Here is a 17,576-nt window from a genome sequence, read left to right as displayed (position 1 = left end):
TTCTAACTCTCATTCATTAAGAACGACTATCAAGAGTCTCCAATCTCTATGGAATACCTTGTGAGAAGGAAGATCAAATCAAAGGAATCGAGGGCTAAAGTTGATCGTTGGAACACTTGAGAAGATCGAGAGAGACCTAGTCCGGTGGGACACCTCAACAGGGACGTAGGTTCTTTGGAACTGAACCTCGAGAAACAAATTGATGTGTCTTATGTTCTTCACTTTCTGCAATTTGTTCTTCATCTCTTTCACTCTAAGTTCTTGCTATAATCTTCACTTGTTATATTGCTCTTGTATTAGTTCTGCAATCCAGAAGAGCAACAAGTGCAAGAACTTCCCTCTCTCCTTACTCCTTTTTATCTAACATCTAATTTGGGATTCAAGTTTGTTTTTAAGTAATGAAATTTCATGTGTTACCTATTCACCCCTCTAGGCAACAATCAATTGGCATTGTAGCACAATGCTTCATTTCAGGGTCTAACAACCCGAAGCGATGTTGGGAGAAGAATCCCAAAAGATGAAGGAGAAGGAGGTGGATAACAACAAAAAGAATGAAGTGGAGAAGCCACAAGGAAATAATGAGAAATCCATCGACTCAAGCCATAAGAAGAACGATGGGAAAAATAAAAGGATGAAGAAGGTCGTCTACTATGAGACAGACTCATCTACATCAACATCAACATCAACATCAAGTAGCTGTAAATCCACCTCAAAATGTCGCCACCAACAAAAGATGGTTAAATCTAGTTGTTAAATCTAGTTTTAGACACACTCCATTTAATTATTCTTGCATTTCTCAAAATTTAAATATCTAATTACTTTCTGTTCCTCTTGGTAAATAACCTCACTTCGATGGTGTGGATTATTCATGGTGGAGTCATAAAATGAAAATTCAATTATGCTCACTCCACCCTAGTATTTGGGATATTGTTGAGATGGGAATGGAGATCCCCGAGGTAGAGAAAATCATGCACTGCAACTCCCAAGCCACCACAATATTACTTACTTCTCTATGCAGGAAAGAATACAACTAGGTGAATGGCTTGGAAAGCGTCAAAGATATATGGGACACTCTAAAGGCGCCACATGAAGGTGACAAGATCACCAATATTACCAAGATAGAGCTCCTAGAATGGGAGCTTGGGAGATTTGCCATGCCTAAAGGAGAAGGCATACAAGAGATGTACATTTGCCTTAAAAGCCTAGTAAATTAATTCTGCAACTTTGGGAGCAAGAAATGGACGGACCATGAAGTGCTAAAACACATGTTAAGATCTTTTACTTCACGCAATGTTACTCTTGTATCTTTGGTTCGTGAGAATCCTAGGTACAAGAAAATGCCTCCCGGGGAAGTGCTTGAGAAGTTCCTTTACCATGAGATGATGGTGAGGAACTCCAAGTACATTAAAGACTTGGCTCAAGGGAACATCTCCTCCAATGAACCATAAGTCGTTTCGTTCAAGGAAAAAAAATGAGAAAAAGGATGAGACCCTAAGAAAGGTGGCTCAAGTTGAGGCGGTTGGCCTCAACAGTGAGGAGATGGCGCTTGCCCTCAAAAGATTGAAGCAAGTCTTGAAGGGCTGAAAGAACAATGATAGCAAGCCAAGTGGGAAGCGTGCATGCTTCAAATGTGGTAAGACTAGTCATTTCATAGCTAATTGTCTATATAATGATAATGATGATTATGAAGAGGACAAGAAAGGGAAGAAGGTAGAGAAGAAAAAGTCCAACAGGAAGAAGAAAGGTGAAGCCCACATCGGCAAAGAATGGCATTCGGACGTTAGCTCCTCAGACTCTTACAATGAAGGCCTCACCAATCGTCTTAAACAAGTCTTTTCTCTTCCTGAAAGTCAACTACAATTGCTTGATGGCGAAGGAGAAAATGTTATACTCTAGAGATAGTCCTAAATATAGTTCCTCTAGTGATGATAAGGAAGATATAAGTATGCTCTTTAAAGGCCTTGATAAAGTTAAAATTGACAAAATAAATGAATTAATTAAATTCATGAATGAGAAATATGAACTCTTGGAGAAGCACAAGGATCTACTCTTTGATGATCACTACACGACGGTTCACTTACAGCGGCCTACGGTTGGTTGCTAAAACGGCCTTCAGCGACCTACGGTTGGTCGCTAAAAACTTTTAGCGACCCATAAGGATGGTCGCTGTAAGTGCCGTCGCTAAATGCTTTAGCGACCGACATCTTTTTAGCGACCGACCGTCCGTTGCTAATATTGTATATTTAGCGACCACTGGTGGGTTGTTGTACTATAGATTTAGCAACCAACTGTAAGTCGCCATACTATACATTTAGCAACCAACAGAAAGTCGCCCTTTTTACAGTTGTTATTAATAATAATATACATTTAATTAAGAACCACAAATCATAGATTTTTATACACAAATCATAAAGACATACACAGTTAATCAGTATACCACAGTCATAGATCCATCACATAAACACAAAAGCACCACAATTATATATTCACAAAAGCATCACAATTATAATATCATTCACAACTAGATCACTAATGTTTCATATCACTCCAACTATTGTTCAAAAGCCCACAACTATATCACTCTAGCTGCTCCAGAGCTGATCAGTCATAGAAGCACCAAAGCTACACTAATGCTTCAAGCAGTTCAAAAGCCTTCAGACAATCACTCCAGCTTCTTGTATCCTCCTGTTTTAAGGTACAAGCTTTCTTTGTCCAGAACACCCTAGAAAAAAGTACATCAAATTAGTATATTGTTGCTGCATTTGCAAATAAAAATACAGTTTTGATGCCTTATCTACCTCCACTAGATGGTGTTGCAGCCTTATGATGGAATGAATTTGCTTCTAGAATGCACAATACTTCATGTGCAACTGGCCCCCCAAAAATAGCAACTCCTGCAACACATCATAAGTTTATATTTTAAGTAAGACGAAGCAATCCACAAGTTCATATAAGGGAGTGTTTGGTTTCTAGGGACTAATGTTTAGTCCCTTCATTTTATTCCATTTTAGTCTATAAATTGCCAAATATAGAAAATAAAATAGAGTTTTAGTTTCTATATTTGGCAATTTTGGAACTAAAATGGAATAAAATGTAGGGACTAAAAATTAGTCCCTAGAAATCAAACACCCCCTAAGTATATGACTTTGATGAAAGTGAACCAATGGATTTCAAATAACAAGCATTTAAGCTCAACATGACCTGATTTATCCAAAACAATAAGAATTTGCGAACATATAAGAGATGTAGGCATCTGCCAACAAAATTCTAACAAAGAGTTAACATATTACTTGCATGTGAGTTGAACGTATTATTTGCATGTGTTTTATTCTTCCCCGCAAATAAACTTCTTTTCATGTACTAACAACTTATTTTGCAATCTTAACAAAGACATCTTCTAAGAATTACAAAAGATCGACTATAACGGTACAACTCACTTGACTCCACATCTGAACACAAGGTAGAATAATGCAAAAGTAGCATGTATCCTCTCCTGATTCAGGATACACATTAGGCCTTGTTTGGTTGCACTCTAATCTACCCTAATCCACATGTATGGGGTGGAACCACACCACCAAATGTTTATTGGGGTGGATTGGAGTGCAGCCAAACAAGCCCAAAGTTGCATCGAGAAACAATGAGCAGCTATACACCAATAGTTTAAGCCTTAAGGATGCGCAAGTAAAGTGAAATGCAAACCTTCTGTTTTGAGTGATAGCAGTAAGTCATCAAGACGTGGAGCCTTTATAAGATCTTTATGAACAAGCAATGTCTCCTACAGAAAACAAAGGCAAATTATGTTATATCTGAATATGAAATAAGTTTATCTAGACTTACGGAAAAAAGTAAGAGTATCATGAATTGTGCTGAAAATATCATATATGTCACAAAGATTTCTACTATGAAAGTAAATGTGCTATAAAAAAGAGAAGGTGGATTACAAGGAATAAACATCTTGATAGACTAGTTATATATTAAATTAATTTTAAAGAGAAAAATCTTAATAGTGAATCAAGGATGACATGTCCACGTATGATTGCGAAGGATTTTCATTATAAAAGAAAAACATAACATACTAGGATGTCGAGTATGCTCTTAAGTTGTCTAATTTAAGCACTATATAAGCCACTAGTTTAAACTTTGCAAAACACACCCAACTAAATCATCCCCACATCCATAGCCTCCACTAAATCCACCAAACAAATTTCACCTAGACTTAACATACAATCAAAACCAACAGTTCAAATTGCTGAATAAGCCCTCTCCCTTACTCAAATCCAATGGACAATATTATTTGGATAATACCTCATCCCTCTCCCTCCCCCACCGCCCCCTCACTTGTGCCGCCACCGCCGTCAACCCCTCGTGCTGACACCGCCGCCGCCATCAACCCCTCCCTTCCCCTCCCTGGGATCATAGTGTTAACCCGGGCTATATGCTAGTGTGTAAAGGTATCACTTGGTTCTCTTGAGTAAGGATGTGCAAAGAGTAGTTAAGTATGCAAGCCGAAAAGAGACATGTTAAATACTATAAATTGTAACAAATTAGACATACCATAGCATTGCAGGCTGCTGGGTAATCAATTTTGGCGTCCATCACTATTTGTTTTGCCATATTCATGTTAGCTGATTTGTCGATGTATACATGACAGATACCATCTATAGAGGAAAGATTCAGAAATCAAACTAGTCTGCATATTTTGATATTGTAGTGAAATGTTTGTACCAAAACATGCTATTGGAAGATAAATTTACCAGCATGACCAAGAACAGGGATCTTAGTTGATGCCTTGATTTGTGAAACCAGCTTATTGCTACCTCTTGGAATGACAAGATCAATTACATCATGAAGCTGTAGAGTGTATTATGAGTTTAGGCTTATTAGGCATAATGGTACAATCATCATTTTCATAATATATTACGCTCACCTTTAGTAAATCAGCAATTTCGTCTCTACTTGTAACAAGGCCAATAAGTTTTTCACCCACGTTGCTAGGAATGGCACCAGTTATAACCTATAAGAATTTTTTTCAGGAAACGAATCTAAAAACATGTCATATCAGCATGAGAAAATACCTTATGCAATACTTTGTTTGATCTCATGGCTTCTTTTCCACCTTTCAAGAGAAGACCATTGCCACTTCGAATCGCTAAAGATGCAATCTACATAATGATATGAAAGCTTAAAGATAGCTTATAAATATGCCTAAGTACTAAGCATGAACAAGTCACATGGTGAAAAGTAACTGGTAAATTACAATAAAAAACTACCTGGACCAAGGCATCAGGCCTGGACTCAAAAATAACCAATAGGACACCCAAAGGACATGATGTTTTCTCGAGAATTAAATTTTCAGAAACCTGAAAAGGTACTCTTGCAGATGTAGTATTTATCTTTGGAAAATGTCAACTTTTCATTAGTTAGAGATTGTAAGAACTCACCTCTGTTCTTTTGAGTATTTGGTTGATTGGGTCTTCCATACGTGCAAGAGTGTGAATGGATTTCGCGAGGACTGATATCTGTAACATGATGAAATATTAAGGTGAATTGGATGAAAATAAAAACACCAAAAGGTGAATGAGATGAAAATAAAAACACCAAGAAAAAATGCAGAACAGTCCAACAAATCAAAATGCAAGGAACATAAAATTAATAGAGTTGCGGTTATAATATATGCTGAAATGTATAATGGCGCTACCTTTCCTGGTTTAGGGTCAATCTATCAACCAAAAATTTCTCATATCCAGTGTTGGGTCTATGCTTCGTCGCCGAAGGTCTTCTAGGAAGAAGCGGCTTTCGGCTGAAGCTGCTTGTGTGAGATGGCCGAAGGTTCCTCTTCATGAAGCTTCGGTATTACAAACCGACTTAAAGATAGAATGACCTTTTAGTCCATAAAGGTCTGAGTCAATGTTGTAAACTTTTATGAGGGGCATAATTGTAATTCCTCACAGGTTGTGTCCTGTGCCTATAAATAGTGAACAGTATTCCTTTACTGTTCACGCATTCTGGTAATTGCAATCGCATCTTTCGGGAACCAATCTTTGCCAAGGCAGAGGTATAACTGTATTCAATGATTCAATATATTAAGTAAATATAATTTAATTCGTTTATGATTCATTTACCTTTTCATACCCTTTATTTTATGTTATCTTATATCATCTATTAGAATTTAATTACGAAGACTTAACCTTCGTAATTATATTCTCATCAACCTTCGTCCATGGTTCATTATCCTCAAGGGAATATTGTTTCATGGGCGAAGGACGTTAACATTTAACATTTTATGTTGCCTTGTTCTTAATTCATAGTATTTGAGAACAAGTCCCCAACATTGGCGCCCACCTCCGGTGAACTCACTTCCACTTTTTTGAGCTGATGGCTTCGTTCAACGATCAAGCTGGAGCTGCTTCGGCTCCGAAGCTGCTACTCCCGATAACAGGCGGTTCATGTTCAGAGCCAGCCAACAAGAAACAGAAGAAGGAAGCACAGAGAAGGGTACAACATGTTGGGGTGCAAGGACCCTTCATCAAGTCAAGATGGTCTCACATTCCTATTACCTTCTCCCAAGAGGACCTCCAACTCAAGGATTACCCACACAACGATGCCATGGTTATCTCTTGTGTTATCAAAGGATTTCTGGTCCACAATGTCTTGGTTGACACAGGTAGTGCAGCTGATATCATATTTGCTAAGGCCTTCAGACAAATGCAAGAGCCAGAAGATAAGATTCATGATGCTATACATCCTCTCTGTGGCTTCGGAGGAAGACAGATTGTAGCACTGGGCAAGATCACCATGTCAGTGACCTTTGGGTTCATCAACAACACTAGAACTGAGCAAGTTGTGTTTGACATTGTTGACATGGAATACCCTTACAATGCAATTATTGGTCGTGGCACCCTCAATGCTTTCGAAGCAATTCTTCATCCTGCTTATCTTTGCATGAAGATACCTTCGGATCAAGGACCCATCGCTATTCATGGAAGTCAGGAAGCTGCCAGAAGGGCCGAAGGAAACTGGACTGACTCAAAAGCAATCCATAACATAGATGGAGCTGAAGTTTGTGAACAGTACAAATTCAGAAGAGAGAAAGCAGCTTCAGCAGATCAGCCGAAGCCCATGCTCTTATGTGAGGACATAGCAGAGCAGAAGGTGCTGTTGGGCTCTCAATTATCCGAAGAACAGGAGAAAACCTTGATAAGGTTTTTGTTCAACAACAAAGATGTTTTTGCATGGTCAGCCAATGATCTCTGCGGAGTTAATAGGGATGTTATTGAACATTCGCTCAATGTTGACCCATCCTTCAGACCCAGAAAGCAGAGGCTTCGGAAAATGTCTGATGATAAGGCCGAAGGTGCTCGTAATGAAGTCAAAAGACTCCTCAGTGCAGGAGTTATCAGAGAAGTAAAGTACCCAGAATGGCTAGCTAACACTGTTATGGTAAAAAAGGCCAATGGCAAGTGGCGAATGTGTATCGATTTTACAGATCTCAACAAGGCTTGTCCGAAGGACGAATTCCCATTGCCAAGGATAGACTCTTTAGTTGATGCATCAGCTTCTTCAGAGCTCATGAGTTTGCTAGACTGTTACTCAGGCTACCACCAAATCTGGATGAAGAAGGAAGATGAGCCGAAGACTAGCTTCATAACCCCAAGTGGCACATATTGCTATCTTCGGATGCCTGAGGGGCTCAAAAATGCTGGAGGAAGTTTCAGCAGAATGACTGTGAAGGTTCTCCAGTCTCAGATAGGCAGAAATGTGGTAACTTATGTTGATGACATCATTGTAAAAAGCACGAAACAGGAAAATCATATTGCTGATTTGCAGGAGACCTTCGCCAGTTTCAGACAAGCTGGTTTAAAGTTGAATCCAGAAAAATGTGTCTTCGGAGTAAAGAAGGGGAAATTTCTTGGATGCTTGGTTTCAACAAAGGGAATTGAAGCTAATCCAAGTAAAATTGAAGCTATACTTCGAATGGAGCCACCAACTACAAAAAAGGGGGCCCAAAGATTAACAGGGAGGTTGGCATCTCTTAATAGATTTATATCCAGATCAGCAGAAAGAAATTTACCATTCTTCGAAGTGCTGAAATCAGCCGAAGTCTTTCAATGGGGACCAAGCCAACAAAAAGCCTTCGAGGAACTGAAACAATATCTGATAGATTTAACAACATTAACTCCACCAACGCCAGGGGCTCCTTTGTTATTATATGTGGCAGCTTCGCACTCAGCGGTAAGTGCAGCACTTGTCCAGGAGAAGCTTGATGGCCAAGTCAAGAAGCAGGTTCCAGTGTATTTTGTATCTGAAGTTCTTAGTATATCGAAGAAAAACTATACAGAATTAGAGAAGGTGTTATATGCTGTCTTGATGGCATCCAGGAAGCTTCGGCATTACTTTCAAGCATACAATATTGTTGTTCCTTCTTCGCAGCCATTGAAGGATATTATGAGAAATAGAGAAGCTACTGGGCGGATTGGAAAATGGGCTGCAGAGCTCAATGAATTTTGCATTGATTATGTGCATAGATCTTCGATCCAGTCCCAGGCGTTAGCAGACTTCATTGCTGACTGGACGCCAGGGGCTCAGGATGAAGAAACAAATAAAGATGCCGAAGTATGGACAGTGTTTTGCGATGGGTCTTGGGGAACCTTTGGGGCAGGAGCAGCTGCTGTGTTGGTCTCGCCATCCAAAGTTAAAACTTGTTATGCGGCAAGACTCGATTTCAGTTGTACAAACAATATTACCGAGTACGAAGCCCTGCTTTTGGGTCTTCGGAAGCTAAAAGCAATGGGAATCAGAAGGGCCATTCTTAAAACTGATTCCCAGGTTGTTTCGGGTCATATCGGCAAGAGTTGCAAGGCTAAAGATCCGAAGCTTGAAAAATATCTGGACATGGTTCGACGAGTCGAAGCTTCCTTTGAAGGATTTTCTGTCAAAAATATCCCTCGAGGACAAAATGAGCATGCTGATTTGCTAGCTAAGTTAGCAGCACAGGGGCTGCCCTTACCTTCGGATGTGTTCTTCGAAACAATAAAAGCACCTTCGGTGGAACTTCTTGAAAGAGCAGTCCTCAATATATCTCCTGTTTATAGCGAAGATTGGAGAACTGAGATTATCTCTTACCTTCAGGGTAAATTCCTTTCAGATGACGAAACTTATAACAGGAGGATAGAGGCAAGAGCTCATCCATATGTCATGATAGAAGGGGAGTTGTACAAGCATGGAGTTTGTGCTCCGCTACTCAAGTGTTTATCTAGAACCGAAGGTATAGAGTTGATGAAAGAAATACATGCAGGCCTGTGTGGATCTCACATTGGATCTAGGCCATTACTTGGAAAAGTTTTCCGCCAAGGGTTTTATTGGCCGAAGGCAGCTTCGGATGCAGCGGAATTAGTTCAAAAGTGCGAAGGTTGTCAGAAATGTGCAAGAGATCAAAAACAACCTTCGTCCTTAACACAGCTCATACAACCCATCTGGCCATTGCAAAGGTGGGGCCTTGACTTGTTAGGTCCATTACCACCGGCCCAAGGGAACTTAAGATACGTTGTAGTGGCTGTGGAATATTTTTCTAAATGGATTGAGGCAAAGCCTTTAGCTACAATAACTTCGGCCACCGTCCAAAAGTTTTTCTGGCAGAATATTGTTTGTCGTTTCGGGGTACCAAAGGCCATCACTGTAGATAATGGAACACAGTTCGACTCCGAAGCTTTCAGAGATTTCTGTGATCAAATTGGTACGAAGATCCATTTTGCATCAGTCAGGCATCCGGAGTCAAATGGACTCGTTGAAAGAGCCAATGGCATTATAATGACAGGAATAATGAAGTTAATCTTCAATCAACCTAGGGGAAAGTGGCCAGATCAATTAATCAAAGTGGTATGGAGCCACAACACAACAATATCAAGGTCAACAGGCTTTACTCCATTCAAACTATTGTTTGGTGACGAAGCAATAACTCCGGAAGAAGCTAAAACTGGATCAATAAGAGTAGTAGCTTCGGCAGAATCAGGTTCTGAAGATGCTTACTCTGTGGAAAAAGATGCTTTAGAAGGGATCAGGCTTCAAGCTGTGGAGAATATCAATAAATATCAAGCCAAAACAATCAAATGGCGAGATAGAAAAGTTCGGCTAAAGAATATTGAGCCAGGACATTTGGTGCTTCGGAGAGTGGCCAACCCAGACACAGTGGGCAAGTTGCAGTTGAAATGGGAGGGACCTTTCTTAGTAGCATCTTCGTCAAGACCCGGTTCATACAGATTGAAGGATATGGACGGCAACGACATTCCTAGATCTTGGAATGCGGATGAGCTTCGGCGATATTATGTGTAACTTGATGTAACTTTTTATGTTTTTTCTTTTTCATGGCACCCTTTTCCTTTCTAAAGTGGGAGAAAGGTTTTTAATGGGGCCATCATATGTAATTTCCTTTTTTTAGTTCTATAAGAGCAAAATCCCCCAAGGAATGTAAATGTAAAAGCTGAGAACGCACCATCGAGTGCCGAAGTAAAAAGCGAAGAAGCTCCAAAGTCGTTCCTAAGGGAATGCAGAGCTTACAGCGAAAAGTCAACGCTGATTCCGCCAAAAGTAAAAGGCGAAGAAGCTCCAAAGTCGTTCCTAAGGGAATGCAGAGCTTACAGCGAAAAGTCAATGCTGATTCCGCCAAAAGTAAAAGGCGAAGAAGCTCCAAAGTCGTTCCTAAGGGAATGCAGAGCTTACAGCGAAAAGTCAACGCTGATTACGCCGAAAGTAAAAGGCGAAGAAGCTCCAAAGTCGTTCCTAAGGGAATGCAGAGCTGATGTGTGATTGTTTCTAAGACAATAATGGCTAAGAGTATGGCTTCGGATATGTGTTTGGACATTCATTCGCACATCACATTACATCATAGCATTTGCATTCATAAACATTCATCCAGGCATATGTAGGATAATCATCATCATGGCATAAGTGGCTGCTTCGGCATAACAGAAGAGCTTCTTCGCGTACAAAAAGGAAAGCTTTAGAAGAAAGGGAAATGTTGTTTTCTATGCTTCGCTGTGTACGAAAAGAAGGGAAGGTGTTTTTTCGCCTTCGGCTCAAAAAAGATAATTTCGTCCACACCAAAGCACTTCACATACATTAATGGAAGGGTAACAGCATAATACAAGGTATGAACAGAACTCATTAAAGACAAGTTTAGTTACATTTACAAAAGTTATCTCAAAAGTTTCCTGAGTCTGTCTACAGTCTACTCCTACTTAATCTTCGAGGGAATTTAGCTTCGGCGTCATTCTTTTTAATCATCGACTTCGGCTTCGTCATCCTACATGAATTAAGTTGTTGTAAGTCAAAATTGAGTTTGAAGGAAGAGGTAAGCACAAGGTATGATTTCTTACTGGTTCTAGATGACTCCGAGCTTCGTCTCCAGCCTTTTCTCGCCCGCCTTTTGTCCATATCATCTTTACAAATCTATTGGAAATACTTCGGGCGAGATCAGGAATGTCATCTAGGATTGATGGTGATAAAGTGAAATTGGGCCTATTGACAATCTTTCCATGATCGCAGCTAGCTTTTAGGAAAGCTGCAGCAGTGCCCCGAGAAGCTACCCAGGCACAGAAGTCACCGTGCCCAGCTATAACTTCGTCGAGCTCGTCAATTTCACCCTCAATATGTTCGAAGGTCTTCGGTAAATCTTCAGCTGAGGGGGTGAATTTCTCACTGCTGGCTCCAACTGAGTGGAAAATTTTTCTTAGTCGTTGAATGCATTTGTTGCTAAATTCCAAACATTTTTCTTGAAGGCCCGCCAATAGTTTTTTCAAATCTGAATTTTGTTGAGCTTCGGCTTCAAGTTTTGCATTAAGTTCTTGCTTTTCCTGTTTAAACTGCTCAGATTGGCAGAGAAGCTTCGTGTTTAGTTCTGTTATTTTTGCTTCGGCCTCCGCCAATAAACCTTCAGTTGCCTGGAGATCAAAGTTCTTCTTCTCAATAGCAGCTGATTGCTCCTTTATTTTGCTTTCTAAATTTTCAATTATAACTTCATGCTTCTTGTCTTCAAAATCTTGCTGCATTTTCAAGGCTTTGCTCAACAGCATGCTCTGCACGAAAACAACCTTCGTTAGACATGTTTTCATTATTAAAAACAATAAAAGTTAAGGGAAAAGTAGTTCACCTTGAAATTGGAATAAAATAAACTACCAACGATATGTTGTCGTCGGTAGCGGCTAATGTCCGTTTCTAGCTTCGGAAAACCGATACTCTTTGACAGAGTACCGATAACTTTGGCTCCAGTTTGGTTTCGGATACAATCTAATTTTTCATCATCAATACCTCCGAAGAGGAGTGCTCCTGGTTTGTACCCGCAAGATTTGGCATACTCTTTAAGCTCTTCTATTTCGGGTTTTGACAATTTTTCTCCAACTAAATTTTGAAACATGAAGGTCTCGTCCTCCGAAGCTTCGTTAACAATTTCCTTTTCTTTCCCCGGCACTGCGGCCATAGCCTCTTCGGCGGCAGTGGTAGCTTCTTCTGTGGCCATGTCTAGCAGCATTTTGTCGATGTCTTCGATTGTGCTTTCCAGGTTCAAATCTTCAACTGAGGAAGCTTCGGCAGCCGCGACCTCCGAAGGTGTGATTTCAATATTTGTTTTTTCTTCAGCCGCTGGTGTCTTCTGAGCTGAAGCTCTTGGTGGTGTCTTGCCAATGACCTCTGTCACAGTGATAATTCTTTGTCTCTTTGCTTTAGTTGTTTTCTTCGATTTTTCGGGCTCCTTTTCCTTCTGAAAAAACTTTGTCAGTTGAGGCCCCAATGGACTTAGCTTCGCAGGCAGGGATTCAGTCATTACCTTCAGAATTTCCTCCACATCAGCGGCAGAGGGTGATGCGGGGGTTTCTTCTTCATCGGACATTTTTTGCTTCGGAGAAGACACTTTCCTCTTCTTCGGAATTTTCTTCTTTGATGGTTCTTTCTCATCTTCATTTAAAGCTTCAGTTATCCTTTTCCTTTTCTGGCCCCCGGCACCTTTGTTCAGATTTTCATAGTCAGGGTATTCGAAACCCAGGGCGTCCAGCACTCGGTTCAGTCTTCGCTTCGGACGGGTGCCGAAGGCCGCAGTCATCAATTGATCTTCTTTCTTGGAGTAGTTGCCAAGTATTTCATTACACATTACTTCAATTGTATCCAGCCACTCTTGGCAAGGTGTTTTAAAGTATTTCTTAAACTTGAAATAGTAAGGTAAATGCACAAGTTCACCTTCTTTCTTTTCCCCCTTTAGCTTCGGCATTTCCCATTCTTTTAAACTAGGAAAAACCTTGAAAGCCAAAAACTCCTGAACCAGGTCTCTTGTACTGATATGCTCTGCAATAATTCTGAATTCATTCATTGCTTTTTGAGTTGGACATTCTGGTGTCATGTTGCAATGGGGGCGGGTTTCTCCGAAGATTAGTTCAAGTGGACTTTGCACAAGCTTCTCCTTGTCGTCATCAACCTTGACATAGAACCACTCCGACTTCCAGCCTGCTGCCCATTTGCTTCGGTAGCTGATTACAGGAAACTTTGTGGTTTTCCGATAAGCAAAATTATAGCAACCAAAATTGTCATGCAATCCATCCTTTCTAGCCTTCGTCTGATAGTGCAGCTCGTGAACTCGACAAAAGCTGTCCGCAAACGGCTCCACCGCTTGGCTTCAGAGTGCCCAGATATAAACACTAAGCCTAACGATAGCGTTAGGAGTCAACTGATGAAAGTAGATACCAAATCTCTTCAGTACCTCTGCAATAATCCCATGTAGGGGGAATCTTAATCCAGCCTTTAGAAAGCTCTTGAAAATAACTATTTCATCCTTCTCCAGCTTTGGGGTAGTTTCTTCTCCCCCGAAGCGTAATAGCTTCTTCTGATTTTCACTGAAAAAGCCCGACTTCACCATCTTGGAGAGATCAGCCTTCGAAACAGTAGACTTTCCGAAGTCCAAATGGCTGGGCTTGCTTGGCATGGCAATACGATAATCATCTTCAGGATCAGTTTCCTCAATGTTTTCTTCTTCTGCTTCGGCAGTTGTTTGTTCTGCTTGTTCTACATCAGCACTGGGGATCTTTTCCGAAGTTACCAGCCCGGATTGTCGCATTGCTTCGGAGATGGGAACAGTCTCCGAACCTTCAGCTTCGCCCCCCTCACGCTCAACCCTAGCGGTAGAACGCACTCTGGCCATTTAATTCTGAGTTTGTGGAAATTAAATACTTTTTTCTTCCAAAGTTTTTTCTTCTGACGAAGCAGAATTCAAGTTGGAGCTTCGTTCGATTCCGAGAGTCAAGCTTCGGCGATGGTTAAAAATTTTGGCAGCAAAACAGTGCAAATAGCAATGAATGCTGTGGTAACTTCACACCTACTCGTCTGTTTATATAGTACTGCAGGTAAGAAGGCGAAGCGCCAGGATTTTTACACCAGGCGGACACCCGCTCGCACTCGCTGCGTGGTGGACCGCAGAGACCAAACAGTAACTCTGCAAGGTGGGACCGCTACGCGCTGGGAAACTGAATCGTTTCTCGACAACGAGCTCAGGGAAGGTGTTTTTTGGACCTTCGGCTCCCCGAAGCTTAAGAGACTTTTTTCACGGATCAAGCACGTTACGAAAAACGATCTAGCACCGCGAAAGGGGCTACTGTTGGGTCTATGCTTCGTCGCCGAAGGTCTTCTAGGAAGAAGCGGCTTTCGGCTGAAGCTGCTTGTGTGAGATGGCCGAAGGTTCCTCTTCATGAAGCTTCGGTATTACAAACCGACTTAAAGATAGAATGACCTTTTAGTCCATAAAGGTCTGAGTCAATGTTGTAAACTTTTATGAGGGGCATAATTGTAATTCCTCACAGGCTGTGTCCTATGCCTATAAATAGTGAACAGTATTCCTTTACTGTTCACGCATTCTGGTAATTGCAATCGCATCTTTCGGGAACCAATCTTTGCCAAGGCAGAGGTATAACTGTATTCAATGATTCAATATATTAAGTAAATATAATTTAATTTGTTTATGATTCATTTACCTTTTCATACCCTTTATTTTATGTTATCTTATATCATCTATTAGAATTTAATTACGAAGACTTAACCTTCGTAATTATATTCTCATCAACCTTCGTCCATGGTTCATTATCCTCAAGGGAATATTGTTTCATGGGCGAAGGACGTTAACATTTAACATTTTATGTTGCCTTGTTCTTAATTCATAGTATTTGAGAACAAGTCCCCAACATTGGCGCCCACCTCCGGTGAACTCACTTCCACTTTTTTGAGCTGATGGCTTCGTTCAACGATCAAGCTGGAGCTGCTTCGGCTCCGAAGCTGCTACTCCCGATAACAGGCGGTTCATGTTCAGAGCCAGCCAACAAGAAACAGAAGAAGGAAGCACAGAGAAGGGTACAACATGTTGGGGTGCAAGGACCCTTCATCAAGTCAAGATGGTCTCACATTCCTATTACCTTCTCCCAAGAGGACCTCCAACTCAAGGATTACCCACACAACGATGCCATGGTTATCTCTTGTGTTATCAAAGGATTTCTGGTCCACAATGTCTTGGTTGACACAGGCAGTGCAGCTGATATCATATTTGCTAAGGCCTTCAGACAAATGCAAGAGCCAGAAGATAAGATTCATGATGCTATACATCCTCTCTATGGCTTCGGAGGAAGACAGATTGTAGCACTGGGCAAGATCACCATGTCAGTGACCTTCGGGTTCATCAACAACACTAGAACTGAGCAAGTCCCCAACATCCAACATCTTGTGCTGCAGCTACATTGAACGACTGATTGGAGAGGTACGCGAAGGTTTGGATTCCAGCGACCAGCGCTCACATCAAAGAGGGGATCCCGCAGGCCGAAACGTAACGAACAAGCAAAACCATCCAATACCTATCCAAACCAGCCGAAAGGCGAAGATGACTGGAAGGGAACATAGAACCCCGTTCGGATATTCACTCCACGCCAGAGGCGACAAACGTAGGGAGGGGATGCGGGCGCCTGCCGACGGGGAAGGAATGGAGGGAAGAGATGCCGTTTGCAGCGGAGGGAAGGATGCATACCTGGATCTGGAACGGGACGTCGTCGACCGGGCGCGGAGGGCGGTTGGGAGGCACTGCGACTGCACGAGCTGCGGCGTCGGGCGCGTCCACGCGCTCACGCTCCTGGCGCACTGCACCCTGGACGTCGGCGGGCGCGGCTGGGGCCTCGCGTAGGAGGCGCTGTAGCTCTGGACGTCCACCGCCGCCCCGCCGTCGAATGTGCTGCCCCTCTCCGCGCACGACACCGACCTCTCCCGGAACCAATGAGGACCGAGCGCAGGGGCACGACAGGGCTGAGGGCGAGCTCGGCGAGCACCAAGGGTGAGGTGGCGGCGGCACCCGCCACGGCTGAGGGAGGGGGCGGCCATGGGAGAAGTGACGGCGGCTGCGCGCGTGGAATAGGGTTTCGTTTGTTTGTTTAGTAGGCCTTTAGATGGGCTTTGGTGAGTAAATAAGAAACACAAAAATCATGTACCCCTATAGCGACCCACCATCAGTCACACACTTACCTCTATAGCGACCGACCATAAGTCGTTAAATTTCTAGACTTTTAGCGACCCACAGACCGTCGCTATAAACGCATTTAGCGACCAACCGTCGGTCTATAACTTTTAGCGACCAACTGTCGGTCCCAAATAAGGGTCGCTAAAGATCAACCGTCGTGTAGTGGATCATGATAAACTTGTCAATTTAGAAAAGGTCCTAGCTCATGAAAAGGAGAAAAATAAAAATTTATCTAAAGAGCTAATTGATTGTAATTCATCAACTTCTAGTCTTAAAAATGCTAATGATGGTTTCAATGCTAAGATTGTGAAATTGAATGAATACCATGCATCACCATCTTCCATTGAACATGTTTCAATTTGTAATAGGTGTAAAGATGTTGATGTTGATTCTTGCATTTTCAACATTGCTATGATTTCTACCTTGGATGATGAGATTGCAAAACTAAATGTTCAAGCTAAAACTTGCAAGGATGAATAATTAGAGAAACTAAAATATGATAGGGGAGCCTACATGAGTGGTAGGTATCCTAAGATCAAGGATGGTGTTGGTTTCCAAAAGGGAACAAAAGAGAACACCAAGATCCATGTTAATGACCACAAGTTCCCCAAATTCATTAATGAAAAAGTAACACACCTATGATTCATAATGATCATTCTTCTTGTTCTAATATTAATTTTAATCGTAATGCTCATGTTAAAATGCCCATATTTCTCATGCCATGATTACTAGCATTTGTCACTCTTCATTTGCAAGAGCATTTCATGCTAGGAATAGACATCTTGCTTCTCATGCTAAATATGTTTATGTATAAAATGATAAGAAAAAGAATGCATCAAATGGTCCATTTGTTTCTCATCATACCTTTGATTTTTTTCCTATGTGCTATCTAGCAAATCTGGTAAAGTTATTGCTACTCATGTTGGGCCTATGCACAAGAATGGTAAAACTTGTGTATGGATACCAAAATCTTATGTCACTAACATCAAAGGACCCAACTCAGATTGGGTACCTAACACAAAAACCTAAATTTGTTTTGTAGGCTTATGCA

At 41.4% G+C, this 17,576-nt stretch overlaps 1 pseudogene; it reads right to left on the bottom strand.

Annotated features, from left to right (window-relative positions):
- Positions 1 to 2,662: 2,662 nt before the first annotated feature.
- On the bottom strand, positions 2,663 to 16,389 carry LOC118477073 (delta-1-pyrroline-5-carboxylate synthase 1-like; annotated as a pseudogene).
- Positions 16,390 to 17,576: the final 1,187 nt, after the last annotated feature.

Source organism: Zea mays, chromosome 4 (genome assembly GCF_902167145.1).
Source record: "Zea mays cultivar B73 chromosome 4, Zm-B73-REFERENCE-NAM-5.0, whole genome shotgun sequence".
Lineage (NCBI taxonomy): Eukaryota > Viridiplantae > Streptophyta > Magnoliopsida > Poales > Poaceae > Zea > Zea mays.
The sequence above is the reverse complement of the archived record's forward strand: the minus strand, read 5'-3'. Positions and strand labels throughout refer to the sequence as shown.